This window comes from Balaenoptera physalus (assembly GCF_965194825.1).
Source record: "Balaenoptera physalus genome assembly, chromosome: X".
Lineage (NCBI taxonomy): Eukaryota > Metazoa > Chordata > Mammalia > Artiodactyla > Balaenopteridae > Balaenoptera > Balaenoptera physalus.
In genome coordinates this window covers 6,718,026-6,743,217 of record NC_138903.1, presented here as the reverse complement: position 1 = coordinate 6,743,217, position 25,192 = coordinate 6,718,026, and the positions used below count along the sequence as shown (strand labels likewise).

The 25,192-nt window shown below is 44.6% G+C and overlaps 1 long non-coding RNA gene across 1 annotated transcript in view; it reads right to left on the bottom strand.

The window, feature by feature from the left end:
* LOC309652487 overlaps positions 1 to 24,561 on the bottom strand; it is a 39,166-nt gene extending 14,605 nt beyond the window's left edge. Inside the window, exon 1 of the long non-coding RNA XR_014258752.1 lies at positions 23,913 to 24,561. This is a non-coding gene — a long non-coding RNA (uncharacterized lncRNA). The remainder of the gene's footprint in view (positions 1 to 23,912) is intronic.
* Between the last annotated feature and the right edge of the window lie 631 nt (positions 24,562 to 25,192).

Sequence of the window (25,192 nt, the reverse complement as noted above, 5' to 3'; positions counted from 1 at the left end):
GACCCAAAGCAGCCAAAAATAAATTAAAAAAAAAAAAAAAAAAAAGTCAAGTTTAAAATTCCCTGTTTAACTTTCTATAAACCTTCTGGCTCATCTGTTGCACAAACACCATCAGCAGATCCCTCTTCCAAACAATAAAAATACCTCTATTCTCCTGATAAAATCTTACTTCAAGTAAGTTGAAGGGACTACAGCTTTTTTTTTTTTCCTGGAGTACTTTCTTTTTCTGCTTTACCCTTTTCTTATTTGCTTATCGAGGTACAATTTACATGTAGTAAAATTCATTCTTTTTCAAGTGCGTAGTTCAGGAATCTTCAAACTATATACAACTTGTGGGTCCAATCTAGCCCACTGCTTGTTTTTGTAAATAAAGTTTTATTGGAACATGGCCACTCCTACTCATTTACATATTGTCTATGGCTGCTTTCACGCCACAATGGCACACCTGAGTAGTTGCGGCAGTCTTGGTCTGCAAAGGCAAATATATTTGCTCTCCAGACCTATACATAAAGTCTACAATCTTGGCTACAGTTCTACGAATTTTGACCAGTTTAACAGTCACGTAACTACCACCACAATTAAGATTTTAAAAATTTCCACTGCCCTTAAAAATTGAGGAAGCTTCAATTTGAGGTAAGAAATGATTTTAGAGAAGTAAAATTTTATTCTACATTTAACACGGACTTGAGGTTTTTAACATTTTAAATCCCTACATACACACAATATACTGGACATTTGTGGTCTGTCTTTCCGGCAGTGACTTCCCACTTCTCCACCTGATGGAACCCTGATTTCCTGTTGAGGAATTTAGCCCTCCACTGTTTTCATGTCTGACATGTGTGTGGGCTGGATCCCAGCTGAAGCCCCTTCTATGCTTGCTGGTCCCAGTGATGCATCCAGGGGTTGGCATATGACAGAGTCAATAGGATGCAAGGGCTTCGGGGAAAGGAAAGCCTTACCTGCCCTTGGGTGCTGCCTGAAAAGATTCTTTGCTGTTGGACTTGAATGAGGAAGCATCCTGAATGCCTGGCACCCACCAGGGCCCACAACGAAGGTTTAGTGTGGAAGTGAAACTATGGCTGTCTGGGCAGAGCTGAGAACTGGAGAGAAAAACCAGATTGTGGTCCTGTTGATTTTTTGAGCCCAGATTCAAGTCTTGTCTCTCACTAGCTTTACTGCTGGACTGCTCCAGTAAGCTCCCTTGAGTGTGGAAGTTGGTTGGAAAAGGGATCTGTTATTTGTAACTGAATGAGCTCTTATTGATGCCCACTGTGTAACACTCAGGGAATTATGGAAAACACCTGATACACACATCTATGCCATAAGTTGAGGATTTTATACTACTACTTAGCTTTCTGGGAACAGGACTTGCCTTGTAATCTCTAATCTTTTAATCAAATTCTCATTCTTTCCTTTACCTACTATTTATTGGGGAACTGCAATGAGGCAGGAGACCTCATAGTGGCCAAAATGGACAGTCTTTACTTTGAGAAAGTGCACATTCCAGTGGGTTTACAGCCCCAAACCCCAAAGGTGCACTAGTCAGGTAGCCCTGAGCGCTACGGAGAAAGATGGAAGAGGGGATGGTTGGATTTTATAGAGATGGCAGAGAAGGTCTCCCTGAGAAGGCAACATTGGAGCAGAGCACTGAATAAAGGGAGGGAGCCTGTTCCAGGCAGAGAGAACAGCAAGTGCAAAGCCCTGGATAGGAGTGTGCTGCCTTGGCTGACAAATAGGCAGGTGCAGACGGGTGGGTGGGTGCCGTGGGAGAACAGCTGAAAACAAGGGTAGAGAGACACTCTTGGCGCTCAGGGCTAATGGCTCAACATGGAACCACTGGCAGCAAAACAAGCATTTGGGAAATGAGTATTGAGGGAAAAAACTGTCTTAACCGAAGTGCAATCGATGCCTTGTGGATTAACCTTAGGCACTGTGGCAAGAAGGGGATCTCTTTTGGGGAAGGGCGAGCTTTGGAGACCTCTCAAGTTGGGTGGCATAGACTTAAAGGTTGGGGCAAGCTGGTGTGGGCTTCCCAGGTGTAAGGATGCTTGGCCTGTGCAGGTTGAGGCGGGGAGGCGGGGGTGTGTGTGTCTAGTGCACCTCCTCCTGTTCCCCGTGGCCACGCAGCTGATGACGGGAGGGAGCCCGGCAGTTTTGCAGAGTCCCCCGCCCTCCCCTGAACCACCTGACACCTCAGCAGCCTCCTCTCTGGTCTGCATTCGAATTGCCAGTTGTTTGCTTTGATATCTTATGGAAATGCTACCCGACAGACCTGCAGAGTCCCAGGGCCTGTTTCACTGAAAACACAGCAAAACGCGCTGACAGTCAGGTCTCCAGCTTTGTGGGGGAAACTTGCAGGGCTGCTCTAAGCCTGATGAACAGGAGCTCCAAGGGAATGCCTGTGATTTAAGTCCAACGGGGAGACTTCACATTTTCCAGGCTCTAAGCGTTTGCACCAAGGTCATAACATCCTTGCTATATTCTTTGCTTGAAATGTAATGAACAAAGACTCCTGGTCCAAGCATCCCGCTGTACCTGTGCTTTGTGAGTGCTTCCTCTGGCTGAGGACCCAAGAAGATGATGCCACCTCCACCGTAAAGGGGTTGGCGTCTAGTTGGGAGAGGCAGATAAAACAAGCCAAGAACTGCTGTGTCCCTGTTTAAAAGAGGTGGCTCGAAGAGATGTGAAGAGGGCCCCTCACTCCCCAGTCCTGCATTTGGGAGAGTGGGGTGGGCTCGGGTAGGATGGGGGTGTGTTGGGGAAACTGGCAGCAGAGGAGCTGTCTGAAATGGAGGTTTAAAACAGTGAGATATAATAATAACCCTACCAGAAAAGGCCTCCCCAAATGCACACTTCAGTAGTTTTTAGTACAAAGTTGGTCCTTGAACGGCAGGGGTTTGAACTGCACAGGTCCACTTCTACACGGAATCTTTTCAATAAATAAGCGCTCCAGTACTACAAGGTCCACAGTTGGTTGACTCCTCGGACGATGAACCACATATACAGAGGGATGACCGTAAAGTCCCACAGGGTTTCAGACTGTGTGGAGGTCTGGCAGCCCAACCCCTGTGTTGTTCAAGGGTCAGCTGTACTCACAACGTTGTACAACCATCAGCACTATCCCCCTTAGAACATTTTCATCACCCTCCAAAAGAAACCCCGTCTCCACCAGCAGTCACTTCCCGTTTCCCTCTGCCCCCGGCCCCTGGCAACCCTAAGATACTTTCTGTATCGAGATGCACCTAGTCTGACTATTTCATATAAATGGAATCCTACAATATGTGGCTCTCGTGTCTGGTGTATTTCCCTGAGCATAATGTTCTGAAGGTTCATCCATGCAGTGACATGAATCAGTACCTCATTACTTTTTAAGGCTGAATAATGTTCCATTGGACGGATATGCCACATTTTGTTTATCCAGGTATCAGCTGATGGACATTCGGGCTGCTATGAACATTCATTCGTGTGTGAGTTTTTGTGTGCACATATGCTTTCAGTTTTCTTGGGTAAATACAAGAAGTGGAATTGCTGGGCTGAAAGGAGGTTTGAAACTGAGTGAGATTGGGCGTTTGTTTAAAAGGAAATATCTGGTGCAGAGGGAGAGAGACGGAGGAAGGGAGTGTCTGTGTGACTAATTTTTTGCTTTTAGTTACTCCTTAGAACAGAGATGATAAATATGATTATTTCTGGGAAGTTCTTTAATCCAGGAGTAAAGAATTTTATAGCTGCTACCAAGTGAAAAGTCTCAGGTCAGCCTGACGTAGAGCACCCCAAAGAGCGTTAGCTGGGCTGGTTCTCGGATTTCGTGGACTTGACTTTCCTATGGCGCCCTCATGGCTCTGTGGGTGTTTGAGAAGAGTCTTTTCGAGGAACACACACGCTTGATGTTCTGCTCTGCTCTCCCTCTGGACACGTGTAAATATGGCAGACTACGCCACGTCAAATGGCACCAAACTTCCCCACGGAGCTGTAGGAATGGGGAGGTTATATCTGCAACTGTTCATTTAGAGCACAGGTGACAGTGCTAGGGAAATCCTCAGTCTCCTGTCTTCTTCTCATTTCTGCAAACCAGGGATTCCTTTCCCTTCTTTCTGCAGGGCTGATGAAACCAAGCAAACAGAAGAACACCCTGAGAGGCCAATCCTGTTTGTGGCAATCACTTGGCTGGAAGGAAAGGAGAAGTGAGGAACACGCCTTGAAGGCGTTCCTCACTGATGCATCTTAATTGACAGTGTTTGTCAATGAAAATCCTCCCTAGTCTGTCCTTAGGTCACAGTGAGGACGCCCATAAATGAGTGCTATAGTTTAGGACTCGCCCATGGATTCACACTTTCCTCGTCCTCTGTTCTCAGAATTCATGAGTGAAAGAATAAGCAAACTAATTAGTCAACCATCATCTGGAAACTCGCAAACACAGGCTTTAGCATGAATCTTCAAATTCTGGATCTAGTACATTGTAACGGTTTTCATGCTTATCACAGTTTAGGGGAGTCTTTTCCTTTCTCTCGATTATTTCTGACGCCTTTGCCCAGTACAGTGATGGGACTGCATGGGAATGAAATCATTTCTCTTGTGTGGGACTGTGGAGTGAGTGCCATTAAGAGAATGTTACACCACAGACGCTGTGTAGCAACAGCTGCATGGATGGAAAATTCCAGAGTCTTTTTTGTTGCAATGTTTTCCATTTTTATACGTGCAAGGAAATGTGTGCTTAACTGAACTCAGCTGTTTGAAAATTCACAGAAAGTATGAGATAATACCTGTCTTTGCCATTTAAGCAATTTTAAGTAATGGCAGAAAAGATGTGCTTCATTTAAAAGAGTTTATGAAATATGTATTTTGTGGCCACTACTGTGCGAAAACTGAGGGGGTTTTAAAAACTGGAGTGTTTAAATTCTGATGGATACAATGAGACGTGTGTGTCTGAAACAATACAGTTTTTTTGCTTTTTTTTTTTTAAATGATGAGAAAATGAAAGATCACTGTAGAAGACTTTCACGCTTTATGGAAGTAGTAAGTTTTGAGCTGCACTTTTGAGGATGAATAGAGCTTTTTAAAAAACTACTGGAGAATACCTATAGAAAATTGTTTGTACGTGTGTATCTTCAGGGTACAGCTTGCTGACTTTTTAAAACGGAGTACACCCATCTAATCAGCGCACAGATCAAGAACAGAACATTACGGGCACCCTGCAACTCCCCCCGTCCCTGTCCCCTTCTGTCACTACACACCCCCACTTCTTTGAACAGTATGGATTAATTGTGCTCATTTCTGTACTTTCTATACATTGAATGATATCAGCAAAAGGCAGGAAGCATCTATCAGACAGGAAAGAGGGATGCTATTTTGTGTGTGGAGGCCTCGTGATGTCAGATGTGCTGCTGTTGCTGCATGTGCTTTCAGACAGTTTGTTTTCATCCTGTGTAGCGTTCTGTCGTATAAATACACCCCACTGATCCATTCGGTCGTTGTTGGGATTTGTGGTGCTTCCAGTTTTAGGGACCTTTCAACAAAGCTGCTTTAGATATTAAAGCGCACGTCTTTTGGTGAAAATATGTCCCTGTTTCTGTATGTATTTACCCAGGAGTAGGAGTGGTCGGTTTTCGCAGATACCTAGAGACCAGTTTCCCAAGGGGTCATGTCAGTTCACACTCCCACCAGCAGAGGGCGAGGCTCCAGCTTCTCCCCAGCTTTGACCTGGGCAGTCTGATGGGTGTGCAGTCGGGGAGGCCTACAGAGAGCCAGGAAAGTCGGATTAGACAGGGGCTTAGGCACAGGAACTGATGGTCACATCTGCTGGGGAGCAGTGAGAAGCTAGGTGGCTAGGTGATGGGAGGACAGGTGGGCAGGCTTCCCTGACAGCCTGCACAGTTTGGACTTGCTCCCAAAGCAGAAGGAGACAGTGGTACACAGCCAATCTGGTTACTGGGCATCCCACTCAGGGCCTCCGAGGGCTTGCTGTGTTCCAGTCAGAACTCCCTGTTGAATTAGACCTGATTTCCATGCTGCAGAGCTTTACTTCACTCTGCCGCCCATTTCACCCCAAACGCAGCGTCCCTGCTGTGGAGCAGAGCCCTCCTTCTCTGACGGACAGGAACTCGGGTGAAGACCTGGGGTGGGCTTTCTTCTCTGCTCCTCCTTGTCTCACGTCTCACATTAGGAGCTGATCATGAGAGACTCCAGAAAACAGTACAACAACAGAGTCCCCTAGCAGGTCTTAAAGACAGCTTGAGGTTTTTGAGTTTCTTGCTATCTGTCTTTGGCAAAATGTAATAATTTTCAGCCTGACTTAACCTAAATTACTCCAGTACCTTGAGAGTGCCCCCAGCTCAAGACCCTATGGGAAATGGCTCTGGAGCAATGCTGCCAGCACCAGAGCTTCCAGCCACTTGTGGACATTTACATTTCAAATTACTAAATTTAATATAGTCACTACCAACAAATCAATAATTAAAATGAAATTAAATGGAAAACTCAATTCTCTGTCACACGTGCCCCATTTCCAGTGCTCGGTATCCACACCGGCGCGTGGTCACTGTGTTAGCACAGAACGCCTCCATCACAGCTGAGAGTCCTGGTGGGCGCTGGATGAGATGATAAAATGCTGAAGCACGGAGTGAGGACTGGATTGAACCTGTACACGTGCTATCACATCCCATTTTGGTGGTTGCTATAAAAATGTCTGGTCTTTGATCAAAGCTGCATTGCTGTAGCAACATTATTTGTTCCTGGGTTTTTAAAACTTTCAGTCGTGTCTCATAGACGTTTCCTGCATTTTGTTTCTCTCACACATTATTTATTTTTTCCCTGGCTGTGAAATAAAATCTGGGTGGTTAGGCATTTCCCACAAAGTCAAAAGCCATCGTGAGTTAGTACTACATGTTGATTTACAGTTCATGTGTGAACAAATAACTTGCCCAGAAAAATGCTGTCTGTAATCTAGGCCTCCTCTGCAGCTGAGGTCAGCGGCAGGCTGGGCCACTCCTGTCTGAGGGCCTGCTGCCCAAAACCTCCAGTCGGTCTGGGACGGGAAGCAAAAGGATCAAACAAGACCCTTTTGATTAGGAAAACATTATTTTTGCATGTCCTGGGGATTTTTGCATGTTGTTGAAAAACAGTAATATATTCTGCTTTTCCAGGTATTTTCTTTATCAGACTAAAACAAATTTCTTCTGCGGAGCTTGAGTCAATAAAATTGTAACTCCAAAAGAATCCCCTGCTCCTTCTTCTTTTTTATAAAATTTATTTATCTATTTATTTATGTTTTTATTTTTGGCTGTGTTGGGTCTTCGTTTCTGTGCAAAGGCTTTCTCTAGTTGCGGGAGTGGGGGCCACTCTTCATCGCGGTGCACGGGCCTCTCACTGTGGCGGCCTCTCCTGTTGCAGAGCACAAGCTCCAGATGCGCAGGCTCAGTAGTTGTGGCTCACGGGCCTAGTTGCTCCACGGCATGTGGGATATTCCCAGACCAGGGCTCGAACCCGTGTCCCCTGCATTAGCAGGCAGATTCTCAACCACTGCGCCACCAGGGAAGCCCCCCCCCCTCCTTCTTAGGTACAGAATTTATTCCCTTTTGGTTCAGCATAAAATGAAAACAAAGTCCCAGTGACAGACTAGTTGTATCATATGTGTTTTGGCCATTCATTCATCCACAAATTTTTATCGAGTACTCATTACAGACCAAACACTAAATTTGGTGGATTTATTTAAATTTGGGGATGCAGTGGTCACTCAAACAGATCTATCCCCTGTTCTCATGGCCCTTATAAATATAGAAGGGGAAGCCAGTGTTTTAAGAACGTAAGAACTAAATGATCACTGAAAAATGTGACACAGTTGGCAAAGACTGAAATGATGGTTAGGGAAATGGAAGTCAAATGGGACAAAATATTTTGATTTTGCACAAAAAGTCACAGAAAAAGCAGTGGTGTGAAATAAAAGGGCACAGGCTTTGGGGGTCAAGACATCTGGATTTATTTCCTGGTATATCAGTTATCTGCTGCTGCATAACAAATGACTCCCTAGCAGCTTAAAACAACAAATGTTTATTATCTCGTTTTTTCTGGGGGTAGAAATTTAGGAGCAACTTAGCTGGGTGGTTCTGACACAGGGTCGCTCATGAGATTGCACTTACGATGTCAACCCTGGCAGGAGGCATCCAAAGCCTTAATTGAGGCTTGAGGATCTGCTTTCAAGACGGCTCACTCACACAGCTTTTGGTAGGAGGCCTCTGTTCTCTGGCTTTTGGTTGAAAGCTTCATCCTCACCAAGTGGCCCTGTCCCATGGACTGCTTGAATGTCTTCACAACATGGCAGTTGACCTCCCCAGGGTGAGGGATCCGAGAGAGAGCGAGATGGAAGCCACAGTGTCTCCTATGACTGAGTCTTGAAATTCACAAACCTTCACTTCACCCTTAATCTATTGGTTAAGTCACACACTCAAGGGAAGGGGAACTGGGCTCCACCTTTTGAAGGGAGAAGTATCAAAGAATTTGTCGACATGTTTTAAAACCATGGCACCTACCCAGGCTCTGCTCTTCTCTAGCTGTGGGATTGTGAGTTTTAGTTTTCTCACACAGAAATAAGTTTAATGGTACCCACACCACAAGGCTGCTCAGAGGATTAAGTGAGATACCGTACGTGAAGAAAGCTTTGCAAATTCTGAGGAGTTATGTAGAGGTTGGTCATTCAGGAAAGAGCAGAGAAACATGGAGCCTCACACTTACAAAGTTCCCATTTATTTAGTTCAGGGCGCCTGTTGAGCAATGAAGGGTATCCAGGATGATTCAGGAATGATCTGGGCTATGGAATGTTTTCTTCACCGTTTCATTTCCATTCTCTTCTATTAGAACTCCAGTTTGATATGGGTTGGACCCCCTCAATATTCCTTTGCTCTTTGCATCCCTGTTCTGAGTGGATTCCTTGATGCAGTTTTCTAATTATAATTTCCTTTCTTTGCTTAGAGTAGCTTCTGTCTTTTTTCCCCCCATCCCCATGCTGTCTAATTTATTTTTCCCATCTACCTACTATTTTTCTTTACTCCCAACATTTGCTTCCATTCCTAGATGTTGCTGATCTCTGCACATTAGGGGCTTACAAACTAAAAGCGCAGACACGCAGAAAAAGGATGCTAAAGAAACAACTGTCTACCGATAAAGGAATGAGTCCTGTCAATGAAGAGCAAATATTAACGCAACAGCATTACACAGATTCAATGCGTTACTGAACTGTTGCGAGGGCTATGTAGGAGGGCCTCATTTCTTATGGTGTCTTCTTCTTTGTCTTCAGTACGGATACTGATAACAAGGAGTGACGCTCTGAATCCCAGCTGGAATGAGCAGGATGAGCACACCAGTTGTTTTCTTGAGCATCTGCTTTCTGCATGTCTGTGTCGGTCTAGCTTTTCTGGTGTGTAAGCCCCTAACGTGCAGAGATCAGCAACATCTCTGATCAGGGCTTTGGCGTGGGCTTCCTCTTCTGCTAGCCTTGGACTTCTGATCTGTTGATATCCGTAATTCCGCCAATGTGGCTGTATTTTAGCAAGAGTGCTTACTTGCCTGTTTTTGGACAGCTCTGGATCTCTCCAAATATTGGCTATTTTAACCTTTCTTCTATTAGCCTCATTTTCGCCCTTTCTTCCCAAAGATCAGTGTCAAAAGGAATGAGAAAAGTGCCTGAGGAATGACATACCACTGCAACAGAAACCTTCTAACGCAACTTTCTTGGCTCATTCAAGCATTCTTTATGGAGCACGTGCCCTAGTCTTAATAATTGACTCTTCTATGCCAAGTGCTATCAGTTTGAAGAAAATGAGGCACATCTTTTATTTTTCCAGAACTCACTGTTAAGCATTTCTGAAATTATTGGACTTCCCCATGCCTATCAGATTCCTTTAGGTTTCTGTAATGACAGCTGTGGGGATGGAGCTTAGGCTGTAGACACTGCTATCAAGTATTAAGACAGTCTCCACTGACAGACTGTTTACCCTAGTGGACACAGGTACTTTGATGTTTCTTCTGTGTATCTTTGAGTAGAAGTCAGAAGATCTGGATCTAATATTACTAGCTTTGCCATCGATGCAGGGTGTCCAGGGTCAGCATGACCACTGCATAGCATGATTGCTGGCTTACACTGCATTTGCCAAATAAACAAAGACAGGAAAAAAATAAAAGTAGGACCTCAGGTAATTTAGTCAACTTGTCTAACTTTGAGATTCATCATTTTAAAAATGAGATAACTGCATCAATGTTTTTTTTTTAAGATTCTAAATTAAATTTTCAGATACTGGATGGATATCTTAGGGAAAAAAAAAAACAACAAAACAAAAACCCCAACCCAGAGAGGTCAATAAACAACTGCAGCGCTATATGATAGTTAAATGTTATCCAGTGATGATTTCTCAGGAAGTAATTTTTTTCAAGGAATGTACATAAACTGAAGATGATATTTTTTATTAATATTATCACCGTTATTACTGTCACTCTCCTAAGGTGCTTTACTCTGGCAAGCAGTTACAGAATTCACCTGTTTTATGCTTAGGTGTTTTGATCACACTCAGGCACCTTCACCTACGCGACGTTCTGATAATCTGACAGCTCCTCAGCAATCCCTTACCTTAACTCCTCACATTCATTCTAATTCTTTTCTCTGTAGGGTGAGTTTTTATAAATCTTCCTAGTAATGGATTGCTGAGCCCCTAGCACAAAGGAATTGAACTTATTGTCTACCCTTCCACACCTACGTGCGTTTCCAGCAGACAGCTTGCCATTAGCAAGGTAAACTCACTTTCCAATGTACAATTTGCTAAGTTTTCCCTAGTTACATACTTGCTAACAATTTCCATAGTTTAACTTGTTTTAGAAATTGATTCTGATTTTGAGTTGCCCACTGTGTATTTCTCACCTTAAAACTGATCAGGAACATGTACAATGTTATACATAATGCTGGACTACCCAGGACTCGAACAATTAACTCTGTCTTGATGCTGCTTGATTTGACTCCAATCCCCAAATCCTAATCCTTGGCTACAAGCATTTCCTTAAGAGGCACTCTGCTTTTAGAATCTCTTCTGTAAATGAATTAGACAAGTACTTGGGTTTTCAATTACAGTCTCATAAATCAGGAAAAACCCCTTTTGCTGTATTTTTTTGTACATTAATCACGTGTAGCAGTGCCACCGCCACGTCTGTTAGGTTTCTGCAATGTCTGAGGGACTGTGTATAAGGTAGAAAACTCCTGTACAGGACACTCCCCGGTTTCCTGGGAATTCTACTATGCTATGACCCATGGGATAGATGATTAAATGGCTTGTTTTAAAGCCACTGAGAACAGATGGCTCTGGGGACTGAATTTAGTGATTAAAGTGACCAGGGATATAGTACAGGTTGCAAGTGTAGACTATGGTGTTATGTTAGACTTCACAGGTTCAAATTCTTGTCCTTCCTTGGACTAGTCACATGAGCTGGGCAGAATTCCTTATTCTCTCGGAGCCTCGGTGCCCTCATTGTGAAAGAGGATAACCCGCAATGGTTATTGGGGATTAAATGACTAACAGTTGTTGAAGGCTTAGATCAGCTCTCTGCTCAGGGAAAGCGCTCACTGAATAAACATCAAACAAACAAAAAAGCCCATCTGCGCTATTTCTTTTCCCTGATATAAAGGATAAAAATAAAATCCCAAACCACAAGAAAGCAGGATAGTCACTGACTAAATGTTCTTCCTTATTTTTAATAGCCTATTCCCTTGTGAAATTCGAGAGTGGACTTTGGGATGAGAAGGTGGCATCTGCGGGTAGAAAAATGGCTGGCTGAAGAAAGGACTATTAAATATTTTATATGTGGGGTAATTACCCAGAATACAGAAGGCAGTTTTCTGTGGTTGGGAAACTCCCTGCTGCAGTGAGAGAACCTTCTTAATTTTTGTTCTAAATTTTATTGCGTGTGACAGGCTGTGTTCTCTTTAGCGGCCTTCTGAATACTGGATTTGCTCATATATAGTTCATGAACTGAGTTATTCCACTTGTCTGTGAGCTCTCATACACTTGGTTCCATGAATACAATTTGATACATTTGGCTAAAAGAAACATTAGTAACGTGATAAGAATTTCATCTTGGCATAGATGTAGCAAGATTGGAAATATGTAGCAAAATACAGCAAGTCTGGCTCACAGGACTGTCTTTGTGTACAGAAAATTAATTTGTTTCTTAAAAATCCAGAGGGCTTGGCATATCCGGGATAGTTTTATTTGTAATGTAGCTTTTAAAATATTCAGTCCTTTACATGCACAGAGTAAAGGAAAAACATGACTTTAACCCTTCTTCAATGCAAATATTTGACAGAGCATTTAAAATTTTATCTCAATATTTTCCCTCCAACTCAATTAAGTTACTCAACTTTCTTTCGTGGAAAAAATCTAAATCACGCTCTACACAGTATCAATTTGATTAATATTTTTTGTCAGTTCAATTACATATCACATTTCAAAACTCACATGGCTTGCTGGCAACCATATCTAGCCAGTTATGGAAAACTCTGGAGAGGCGTACAGACCATTTCTGCTCTCTTTACCAGAATATAGTCAGAAAAAGGAACTCTGTAGGAGGAGGTACGGTGGTTCTAAGAAGAAAAAATTTAATTGATATGCAATTTTTGATACTTTAAAGACCATCAGTAAAAAAAATTATTTTATCTGCTTCACTGAATACTCTGCTGGAAGGGCCGACACTTTGGAAGAAACTTTTCCTGTTGGAGTTGAATCCTTTTCTGGGTAATCTGTGTTTGGTATGTATATATGTGTGTGTTCCAGCTACTACGCTGTGTAACAGATCAACCTCAGAATGCAGTGGCTTAAAACAACGGTAATAATTCCTTCTCTCTCCAGGTTTCTGAGCATCAGGAATTTGAGACTGACTGAGCTGGGTGATCCTGGCTCTGGTTCTCTCATGAGGCTGCAGTCAGTTTTTGATCAGGGCTGCAATGATCTTGAAAGCCTGACTGGGGCTGGGGATCTGCTTCCAAGGTAGCTCCCTCCCTTGATTGGCAAGTCAGTCCCTGTCTATGTGGCCTCTCTACATGCTACTTGAGTACCCTCACAGCACGGCAGATGGCACTGTGCAGAGTGGGTGATCCAGAAGACCAAGGTGAGAGCTTCGACGCCTTTTGTGGCTTAGCCTTGGAAATCACACACCATCATTTCTGCTCTGGTCTGTGGGTCATGCAGGGCCAGTCCTGGTCCAATGTGGGAAGGGCATGAATTCAGTTGGTGAGCATCCCTGGGGGCCATCTTGGAGGCTGGCTACCATGGAGCATATGCTTCCATCACATGTTTTTATCAACATTTGAGAACATGCTTGGTAAAGTACCAATTTTCCCATAAACTACTGGACATGATCTACTTAAAGAGAGTAAAATAATTTAAGGTTTAAAAAAAAGAACTCAAACACAGCAAGTTCGGGAACCGTGAATGTGATGTGCTTTTGAACAAAAGAGTGGTTTTAAAGGCACTTCCTTCTTAAAGGGATAAAAGATTTAAAAGCTGTTGTGTATGCAGTCATTTTTTTTTTTAAAGATGCATTTTTAAAATACATTTATTTATTTTGTTTATTTATTTTTGGCTGCCCTGGGTCTTCAGGCAAGCAGGGGCTACTCTTCGTTGCGGTGCCCACGGGCTTCTCATTGCTGTGGCTTCTCTCGTTGTGGAGCTCCGGCTCTAGAGCACAGGCTCAGTAGTTGTGGCATATGGGCTTAGTTGCTCTGAGGCATGTGGGATCTTCCCAGACCAGGGCTCGAACCCGTGTCCCCTGCATTTGCAGGCAGATTCTTAACCACTGCAGCACTAGGGAAGTCCTGCAATCATTCTTAAGCTTGGAATTATGCCTTTTCTCCTTTGCTTGGCTAGAAGTTATACATGCCTGAGGAGTTTAGCACCTATAATGGTAATTCAAGGAAACAGGTCATTAGATACAGAAAACGTGTATGTGCTATGGTTCAATAATGAACTTATTCACATGGAAGAGAATCTGGGAAATTTGGGATCTGCAATCTAAAAAACTCCGGATGTATGCCTCATTCCATAAAACCTCTCCACCACTGGAAGCCTTGGAAGGAGCACGTTGATGTCTGTAAACATGGTAGAAAAAGCCCAACTGCCTGCTCCAGAGCCTCTGAGATGCACCTGATACATCCTCATGAGAAGCAGCTTCAGAGTTCTGGGGGTGGCTCCACGACATGAAGCACGGCCTAACGCCTCATTAAAGACAGCCTTGGAACAGGAACCCTATGTTCCCTGTGTAGTAGAACACAGGCACAGGCTGGAGAAAGAGGCAACTGCAGAAAGAGATTAATATGGAGAAAGTGATACCCAGCTTCGGGAGTCCATAGTCTCTTTGACTGGGGCTGCTCGTGGTTGTTGTATGTGACCAAATTTCAACAGTTGTGCTATAACCCTCCAGCTCATCAGCACTGAGTGCAAATGCACCTTTGCAGGTTTTCTGTTTCATTGCCTGTTTGGCTTGGTTTTTCTTCTTTATTGAAACTGGCCTCACAACTAAATTTGAAAAATGGAATGGTGGGTTTGCTCTCTACCTCTAAGAATCTGTCATGAAAAACAACTTTACCAGAAACAAGACAAAGCAAACTGCCAACCCTCACCCTCAATTTTACCTCTGTAATAAGAAACCACAAAGAGATAGGGAGCTATGAGAAACAAGGGACAGTTCTTTGAGAAGGTTTAATAGTAATTTGTCTTTAAGGTACCAAAAATAACATGTGCAAGTGAGATAATACGTATTTTTAATTAGATTTTTTGGGGGGATGGATTCTTCTCCAGGCTCCACTTGCCAGAGGCTTATTTTTATCTGGGTTCTTCCTTTTCTAAAACTGTTGGAGAGAATTATTTTCTCAGGACATCAAATTCTTGGCTCAAGTTGTAACTAGACAGGCTGAAGCATTTTTTTTTTTTTTTAAAGTATCTTTTTCCTTCTTGTTTCTCATCTTTTATTTCTCAAAATACATGTGCTTTTTATAGATATGGGAGCAATTTTCAGATCAAGCTCTCTGAAAATAGTCTGAATTAGAATATATTAGGGGAAAATCATAATTTACCCACAGAAGCACATCATGTTTTATTTTATTAAAAGCAGTACACAGAGGCTGCAGACAGGAAAAAAATGAGGTGGAGATTTTCCCCTCAGCTATTATTTAAACCAGAGTGTTTTTTTTATAGGAAATGTTTTTAATGTTATATGGACACACTAATTGAAAATAAATTTAAGCACAACTAGTTTCCTTTCTGCTTTGCTTTGCTTTTATTTCTCCTCAAATATCCTCTGGGAGTTAAAGTCCATGGGTCATATTTTACAAGGGTATCCTTTTCCAGCTGTGGAATTAACTCTGTAAGATTCCAAAGAACTTTGCCCCTTGGATCTGTTTCTCTTGTCCACTCCTGTTGACTCTCTTCTGGTTCATGCCCTTCATCCTTTTATTTATATTTATAGTGGTGGCTCAGATTCTTCACAACCAGTTTAGCCTCCACACTGCATGAGATTATTACTTTTCATATAGCAATACTGTGATAGCATCCTATCTGCCCAAAAGTTTGTGAACACTTTTCATTGTTGTTAAGTAAAGTCCAAACCCCTCTAGGTCAGCACTGATGGTATGTCAAAAAGCTGGCACCGTGACACACGCAAATACCGTATAATCCAGCAATTGCCCTCTTGGGCTTTGGTCCCAGAGAAATGAAATTTATGTTCACACAAAGATCCATATACGAATGTTCATAGCTGCTTTATCTGTAATTGCCCCAAACTGGAAACAGCTCCCAGTGTCCTCAACAGGTGAATGGTTAAAGCAACTGTGGTACAACCATACTATGAACTACTACTAGGCAATGAAAAGTAATAGGCTATGGACCCACGCAACAACTTGGACGTATCTCCAGGGAAATATGCTGAGTGAAAAAAGCCAATCAGCCATTCGCTGAAGGCTGCTCCCGAGGCAGAGTAATTCCTCGGCATTTTTGGTTTGCTGCTCACAAGAGCACAGTGGAGTTTGTTGCCACAGAAAGTCCCCAAGCCAAGAGTTGTAGGTGTCAGCAATTGGAAGACAGCCTGGCAGACATGAAAACGCATGTGCCAAGGGGAAATGGGTAAGCGCAGAAAGAGCTAACGGCTAAGAGTGAGATTAAGGAAATCTACCAGAAAGTAGAGCAAAAAGACAAGGAGAGAAAGGATAAAAAATCAGAGGACCACTCCAGGGGTCCAATAGCTAAATAACAGGAGTTCCATAAAGAGAAATAAAAACAAAAAAACAGAAGGAATAAATCATACATAATTTTTAAATTAAGTCCAAGAAAGTGATTTCTGCCTCTGATAGGCACACGGTGGCAGCTTAGTTCTGAACTGTCTCCTCCTAGAAAACATGCAAAGCTACAAGAAAAACAGCAGCAACCTGCAAGTCACATTTCCAGTGGATCCGGGAGTCAGAGAAAACTTGCAGACTCCAAATTACAAGCACAGCTCTCCAAGTCAGAACCAGCATGAAGCCCCAGTAGTTTTACATCATCCTAGTACAGACACAGTGTTATAAAGTATCAGGGAAGATTAATCTGGGAGTCATCTGTGTAGAGGTGGTATTTGAAGGCCCTGGAATAACCACTATACCAAAGAGAGGAGAAAGGGCTTAGTCAGTGACGTTTAAACGTGCTTACAGATTTACGAAGTAAGTTCTGATATGGGGTGGGACCTGTGGCTCTGCATTTCCAAACAGGCCCCTGGGTGATGCTGACGCTCGCTCGGAGTAACCAGATCCACAGAGCAGACTCTGAGTACCAAGGCTTCAGGGCAGGGCTCTCAGCCTCGGCTGCACTTTCCAGTCCCCCAGGGAGCTTTACAAGCCCCACTGCTCAGGCTTCACCCCAGAGCAGTCCATGGACTCTCTGGGGGCCCAGGTCAACTGCAGCTATAAAGGCAGAATCTGGTGCTCAGCATCGCTAATTATTACAGAAATGCAAAGCAAAACCACAGTGAGGTATCACCTCACACCTGTCAAGTGGTTATCGTCTAAAAGTCTACAAATAATAAATGCTGGAGAGAGTGTGGAGAAAGGGGAACCCTTGTACACTGTTGGTAGGAATGTCAATTGGTGCAGCCATTATGGAAAACAGTATGGAGGTTGCTCAAAAAGCTAAAAATAGAGTTATCATATGATCCAGCAATCCCACTTCTGGCTGTATATCTGGAAAAGATGAAAACTCTAAGTTGGAAAGATGCATGCACCCCAATGTTCACTGCAGCATTATTTACAACAGCCAAGACATGGAACAACCCAAGTGCTCATCAACAGATGACTGGATTAAGAAGATGTGGCATATGCATACAATGGAATATTACTCAGCCATAAAAAGAATGAAATGCTGCCATTTGCAACAACGTGGATGGACCTAGAGAATATTGTGCTTAGTGAAATAAGTCAGACAGAGAACGACAAATACCGTATGATATCACATGTATGTGGAATCTAAAAAATAACACAAATGAATGTATATGCAAAACAGAAACAGACTCACAAATACAGAAAACAAATTTGTGGTTACCAGTGGGGAGAGGGAAGGGGAGAGGAACAAATTAGGTGTATGGGATTAACAGATACAAACTACTACATATTAAACAGATAAGCAACAAGAATATACTGTATAGCACAGGGAATTATACCCATTATCTTGTAATAATCTATAATGGAGTATAATCTGCAAAATACTGAATCACTATGCTGTACACCTGAGACTAACACAATATTGTAAATCAACTATACTTTGGTAAAAATAAAATGATGCTTTCCGGGAAGGCGGGGGAGCAGATGAAGGCAGAATCTGGGAATCAGGTTGTAGACTAGGTGCCTTTGGGGCCATACAGATGCCTTAAAGAGGGAGGCAAGCCAGCCGCAGTGGAGGAGAGCTGGCAGCCCGCACACAGTGGCCACATGTAAATATGGGCCCCGCTGCTACCAGATACTCAGTTTGTCAAGAGGGCCAGGCACTCGGATGATTGATGGGAAAACAATGAAGTTTTACATGTTGCCACCTAATCCAGATTTCCCTGAAACACAAGAGTGGGGAAGCACTGGGCAGGTTGGAAAACCTGTTGGTGGGATTTAGTTTGGCCTGGTGGCAACCTCTGATCAAGACTGGCACTCGGAAGTGTGCAGAGAGGGGCTTCCCTGGTGGCGCAGTGGTTAAGAATCTGCCTGCCAATGCAGGGGACACGGGTTCGAGCCCTGGTCTGGGAAGATCCCACATGCCGCGGAGCGACTAGGCCCGTGAGCCACAACTACTGAGCCTGCGCATCTGGAGCCTGTCCTCCGCAACGGGAGAGGCCACGACGGTGAGAGGCCCGCGCACCACGATGAAGAGTGGCCCCCGTTCCCCGCAACTGGAGAAAGCCCTTGCACAGAAACGAAGACCCAACACAGCCAAAAATAAATATAAATTAAAAAAAAAAAAAAAAAAAAGAAGTGTGCAGGGAGGGGTTTCCTCATCCCTGTGACTGAGGTTTGGTAGGTTCACTGGATGGAGTCTACGGACGCCAAACACCTGCAGTGCTGGCATAGCTCTGCACAACGAAGACTTGTCCTGATACAATGGCAAAGGTCCCACTAGAGAGGCGGGGCACTTCAGGACTTGAGGAGGACAGCATGAGAAACTAGGTAATCCAGAAAGCTTCTCCATCTTATTTCCGGGATACAATTATCTACAGACAGCTATCTATCTATCTATCCATCCGTCCATTCATCTGCTATCTATTTATCAATATACACACATAAAACTTTTTTTTTCTGGTCAAGAATTATTGAGGCAATGGTAAAATGTGTACTGTCAATGGCCTTATTGATTTTTATTCAGTAGGACATTTTATTACACATTTAAATTTATGTATTCAGATTAACCCATGAAAAGCTTCATGAGCACCTCCACCCAGGCAGCTTGCTTCTCTACCTTCACGACAATATTCCTTTATCCATTCATAAACCCATACACCACACTCTTGAGTACATTCCCATGGAAGTTGCCAGCACAGTGGCCCTTAAATCATCACAACTTTCTACTTTTCTCTCTCATTCATATGATTTTCTAATCCTCTATTAATGTTTAAAAAAATGCCCAGTGATATACAATGAAAATAATTATTTTTCTAAACCTGCCTAGGTAACCTGACCATATGTTAGGTGAGGTTTTACAGACTTGTACTGTAAAGATATAAATTTATATTACACAGAAGAAATACAGGAGAAAAAATGCTGATTAAAAGGCATCATACTGAATAGTGACAATGTGCACTGAGGAAGAAAAATGGAAGTAAGATTGAATTGTAAGTATGAGGTTCTAGAATGGGAGATTCTGAATGCCAACTGGCCACTCATTTCCAGAATGGAATGCATAGTAGCACCGTACTTATTCAAGTTTGATTTAAGTCTTTACATGTTCACTGTTTTGTGATCAGAAATATAAAGAAGAATCCACAATGCACTGTGTACAAGGGCTGTCCCTGATCACTTTCTGAAATCATCTTATTCACTTCTATCTCAGCCCTCCAGTACCTAAACTCTGTGAGGGCAAGACCTAATGGGTCTTGTTGAGCAATTAGAGTAGGAGCTGGCAGTTAGCAGGCTGTTTTAGTTTGCTAGGGCCACTGCACAGAATATCACTGACCGGGGGGCTTAAACAACAGAAGTGTATGGTGTTGCAGTTCTGGAGACTGGAAGTCTGAGATCAAGGTGCTGGCAGGGCCAAGCTCCTTCTGCAGGTACTTGGGAAGGGTCCGTTCCAGGCCTCTCTCCTAGCACCTGGTAGTTCTCTGCCTTGTGGCAGCAGAACTCCAATCTTCGCAAGGAGTTCTCTCTACGTGTGTCTCCAAACTTCCCTTTTTAAAAGGACATCAGTCATACTGAATTAGTCCCCTCCCCTGCCCCACACTACAGTATGGCCTCATCCTAACTTAACTAATTACTTCTGAAATAGACTATTTCCAAATAAGGTCACATTCTGAGGTCCTGGGGGTTCGGATTTCAACATATGACCTTTAGGGAGACACAATTCAACCCATAACGTAAGCACACATTACATACATAGTGAATAAATGCATAATGAAACAGGGAAAGAGCCTGCCTGGGCACCATTCTACTCCCTAGTGACCAGGTCACTGCACATGTCTGATGACATCTACTCCACGAGCTAGAATTCTGTAAAATATCTGACAATAGTATTTTATCTTGATTCTTTATAAACACAGGATAGTGATTCCTTGAGTGACATGGATTGTGACACTGTATGAATTGCATATAGTTTAATAACAGTTAAAGTAGAAGTGTATAAAGAATTTTAGGAAGGATATCCAGTTAAACCTACAGAATGGCTTCTGGTGTGACCTGTTGGCCTGAGCTGAACCTTTAAGTTTGGACCCTGGGCACACCGCAGCCCAAGGTCTGAAAACCCACTACTCTAAAGTGGAAGTTTGGGAAACAGTCCCCTGTCCCACATGTGCTCCTCAGCTTCAGATACGCAGACTTTCCTCTCATTTGGCTTCTAGCATCACCCTAGGTATCTGTTGTCTTCTGACCTGTTTTGTCTTCTTATTCATCCTATACTTGACCAACCCTGACTGGTCACTTACTTGTATCACAGGAGACAAACTCATTGCAGAAATTCTTAGACATTTTACACGTAATCTCTCAAAGGTTACAACTTTAACAGAGAGGAACTTTCTGTCACATATGGAAACGTCAACACCTGCATGTCTACTGTGCGAGCTGCTTTTGTTCCTAACTGCTATTGCATAGATCTGTGCTGGACCTTCTGGGGTTGCAGAAAAATAAGCACCATGAGGGGAAGAAGCCAGATCTGATTTTTTTCATTTGCAACTGTATTTCCAGTTTGTGAACAGCACCTGGCATATATTTGTTTTCTTACTGAGATTCCCTTCCTGCTGGGAACCTAAGTGCTAATTGCTTGGCCTTCAGCAGAATGACTGAAACTAACTAACATGGGGCCCCTGTGGAAGGCATTTTATGTACTTCTGTACTTTAGGCTGCGGCCTGCAAGCTGCTGGGAAGGTGTTCTTCCATTATTTAAAATACTTTTTCCTATATGTTGTTTTCTCTGTCAATAAACACCCTCACTTTCAAGACAACCACGTATCTACTGAGAGTCAGCTTGACATTTGGGTAAGACTTTCTTTAAACCATTTCAAATATGGGTTCCTCCCACGTGAAACTGATACTAAAAAATCAGTGGCCAGCCACTTGGCCAGGGAGTGGAAGAAACAGAACTCAAAGCAAGCTTTCTGACGCTAAGCTCAGTGTTCTTCCCAGGAAAACGTCCAAATGACTCTCTTACTTAAGAGACAAAAAAGGGAAAGAGGAACACACAGCTTTTATAATTCGTAGATCTAAAACTGGGAGCGACACGTGCCAGTCACCTCATTCTATAGGTGGGGAAACTGAGGCCCCAACATTCCCCCAAAGGGTCACAATATAGTAATGGAAAAAGAGTGTCTAGAACACAACATCTAATAGAAATATAATGCTAGCCTCAGACGCCAGCCATATTTGTAACTGAAAATCTTCTCACAGTGCCATTAGAAAAAGTAATAAGAAACAGATGAAATTAATTTTAATAATACATGTAACCGATCCAATACATCAAAAATGTTATCATTTCAGCTTGTAATTAATATATAAATTATTAATGGATATTTTACACTCTTCTTCTCACACCAAGTCTTTGAAATATTCTTACAGCGCATCTCAATTCAGGCTAGCCACATTTCAAGGGTTCAGTAGCTGCATGTAGCCCGGGGCTGCCCTCTTGGACAGCACAGCTCCAGGGCAGCCCTTCAGCCCCAGTCTAATTTTCTTCTCCGCAACTGCACCCCTGGCTCCCAGGCTTACACACCACCAGAACTTGTAAAATATTAATCGTAAACAGCTGGTGCTTATTTTGAATTACCGTGCGTGGAAGATACGAGGGGTAGCAAGCAGCTGGGAGGTATATTTCGTTCACGGAAGATGTTTTAAATTTTAACTCCTGTCCAAGAAATGCAAATCAGTAATAAAAACTAGATTATAAATTTCAGAGTGGGACCTAACATTTAAAATATTTGTGTTCTGAAGATAAAGGTGACTAATACACGTGTGACGTAACGCTTCCAGTATTGCTGAGTTTCGTTCTTTTGAGTTATTTTCAATTATGGTAACATTCCATTAAAACTCACCCCTGGGGCTTCCCTGGTGGCGCAGTGGTTGAGAATCCGCCTGCCAATGCAGGGGACACGGGTTCGAGCCCTGGTCTGGGAAGATCCCACATGCCGCGGAGCAACTAGGCCCGTGAGCCACAACTACTGAGCCTGCGCACCTGGAGCCTGTGCTCCGCAACAAGAGAGGCCGCGATAGCGAGAGGCCCGCGCACCGCGATTAAGAGTGGCCCCCGTTCGCCGCAACTGGAGAAAGCTCTCGCACAGAAACGAAGACCCAACACAGCCAAAAATTAATAAATAATTAAATAGTTAAAAAAGAAAAAAAAACTCATTTAAAAAAATGTTATTAAAAAAAAAAAAACAAAAACTCACCCCTGACTCCCAGGCTCCTCCACCCCGTCCCGTCCCAAGGAGCAGCACATGGCCTCTCACACCAACACAGTAGAGGAGCTGGAACACCATTCCCCCCCCCCCCCGCCCCTTATTTAAATCCTTTCTAATGCTACTGGTCAGTCTTTCCTAAAATGTGCTCGGCAGACCAACACTTTTATGGGATGTGGTTAATAGATTCTAGAAGACAAAAAAGAGTTTCTGTGTCCATGTAAGTTTGGGCAACACTGGGCTAATCATATTAATTATGCTGGGGTTTGGCTGCCTGTGACCAAGCTGAAGTGACTCCATATTCTCCCCAGCATCCCGGGCTGTTTCCCTCCCCTCTCGTCTTCAGCTTGTACTCTTAGTCTTCATGCTCACTGCCTCGTATCTGCAAGATGGTTTCCCCACGTATGTGTGTTCTAGACTCGAATAAGAAAAGAGGGAGGGAGGGACGGAAGGAGGGAGGAAGGGAAGAAAGATGCTTCCAGCTGAAAGCTAAAACGTTCCCCCAAATCTCCAGGAGGGTCCTACTCAGGCTCATCGGCTAGAACGAGATCCCACGGCTCGCTGCAGCTTCAAGGGAAGCTGGGAAGGTGCATAGTTTAACAAAGCACACTACGGTGGTGAACTCAGTCACCCTCGTCTACCTGAGAATGACGGCGGAAACGGAATCTGGGCTGCTCCGGATCTGCCACACGGAGTCAAAGCTTTCTTAGAGCCATTTACTAAAAATTTTGCTTTCTGCGTGTCAAATGGGGGACCATTAATCTCTACCCCCCCCCCCCCGCATAAAATTCTCATTTTTTCATGGAGGAACTTGCAGAACTGCTGTCCGGTTAAGTATGCTTTGGGCGAAGCTGCAGCCACGCGTCATTCTGGGACAGCCACGCGTCCTAAAAGGGAGACGCACAGAGGGTCTGAGGAAGACCCCGTCTCTCCTAACGTGAATCCTAACGTCTCTCCTGCCCCGGGCGTCCTGTGTCAGCTCCTACGTTCCTACAGCCTCTCTCGGAGCCTCAGCTGGTCCCACGACCTATCTTCGGGCCACGAGGCATACGTGCAACTCGCTCCTCCAATGCAAGTTTCTGCTTTCCCCACGGAAGGGGCGGACATGCACACAGCGACCCCGTCCCGCTCCCTCTGCCTCGGACACAGCCTGCAGTGACAGCGGCCAGGTGGTGAAAATGAGCGCAAGTCCCCCAGAGTTACAGAAACACCCGCCAGTCACTCGACGCCAGCCGCTGCCTGCCTCCAGATTCTTGTTACGCGAGCAAACAATAAGGCTCTCTTACCGTACGAGGAAAGCCGCCTCGTCGTGGCAGCGTGTCACTCACCTGTCCGCCCGCGACGCCTCACTCCCGCAGCCTCAGGCCCCCGGCGTCCTTCGCCGCCGCCGGCTCCGCGCACCCGACCGCAGCTTCCGGTTGTCGTTCCGGCTCAAGATGGCGGCGGCGGCCAGACAGGAAATCCTTGCTCCCAGCAAACCCTGAAGCCCGCGGAGCGACTCCTACTACGGAAGACGCACCGCGGCGGGGAGGGCAGGTGGGAAGCGCTGGGACACACCCTCTCCCCTCAGAGGACCCCTCGGCCCGGCCCGGCCGCCCACCCAGCCGGGAGGGAACTTGAAATCCGGAGCTGCCCAACCCCCACCCCAGGAGGGAAGGGTTGGAACGCCACCTATGAAGGTGTCACCTGAGAGAGGAGCCCCCAAACAGGTAGCGCTGAAAACCGAGGGGTCGCGCCTCCATGAGGCCCACAGCCTCGGCTCTTACAGGGCTCGCCTCTCAGACTCGCACGGCGGGGCCCAGCGCAGAAGAGGCCTCAGGAGGCGTGAGGGCCGCCGGGACGCGGTGGGAGCGGGGCTCGTTTGCCTGCCATGCAGCGTGGTCCTGAGGGGCCGGCACCTGGTTTGACATGCGTCTGGGAGCCAGCTGGGGTTTTCTCCGGCGATGGAGGCTGGCAGGTGCCATCTTCCTTCTTTTTTTTTTTTTTAAACTCTGGATCCAGAGCTTTCCACAACAGATGAGAAGCTTAGGTGCACCCGGGACTGCGCTCTGGAATGGGTGCCGGCGTTCCTTGCTGACAGCCAGTGTTTCACGGAAGGGTCGTGGGCCCTTGTGGAGGGTTCAGCACTCAACGTCAGCCTCCGACCTGGGTCTCGGTTCCTGGTTAGCTCTGTCGTTCACTTGACAGCCTGGAGACCTACCCTGATCCGCAGCCGACTCCTTTCTCAGGGGCTGGGGTGGACTCGCTTTCCCCAGCTGCTGCCTTCACTCTTGCCCCGAGCTGAGTGGACCATTTGGAAGGACAGTACTGCCTTCTGTTTGACTCCAGTCAATTCTCTACTGCCTCAGCCATTCACAGGATTGGATCGCCTCTGATGTTTGGTATTTTCGTTATCTCAGGAGCACCTTGTAATTGCCATGCATCTTTGGATGCTGAAATGTGCCCTGGTGGCCGTCCTGGTACAAGGTGAACCAGTCTCCAGCCCTAGGTAGGCTTGGTCCTGACCTTTCTTTTCCCACCAACGTTCCAGCAGGTCTGTGGGTTTTGAAAATTCTCTCATTGTTTT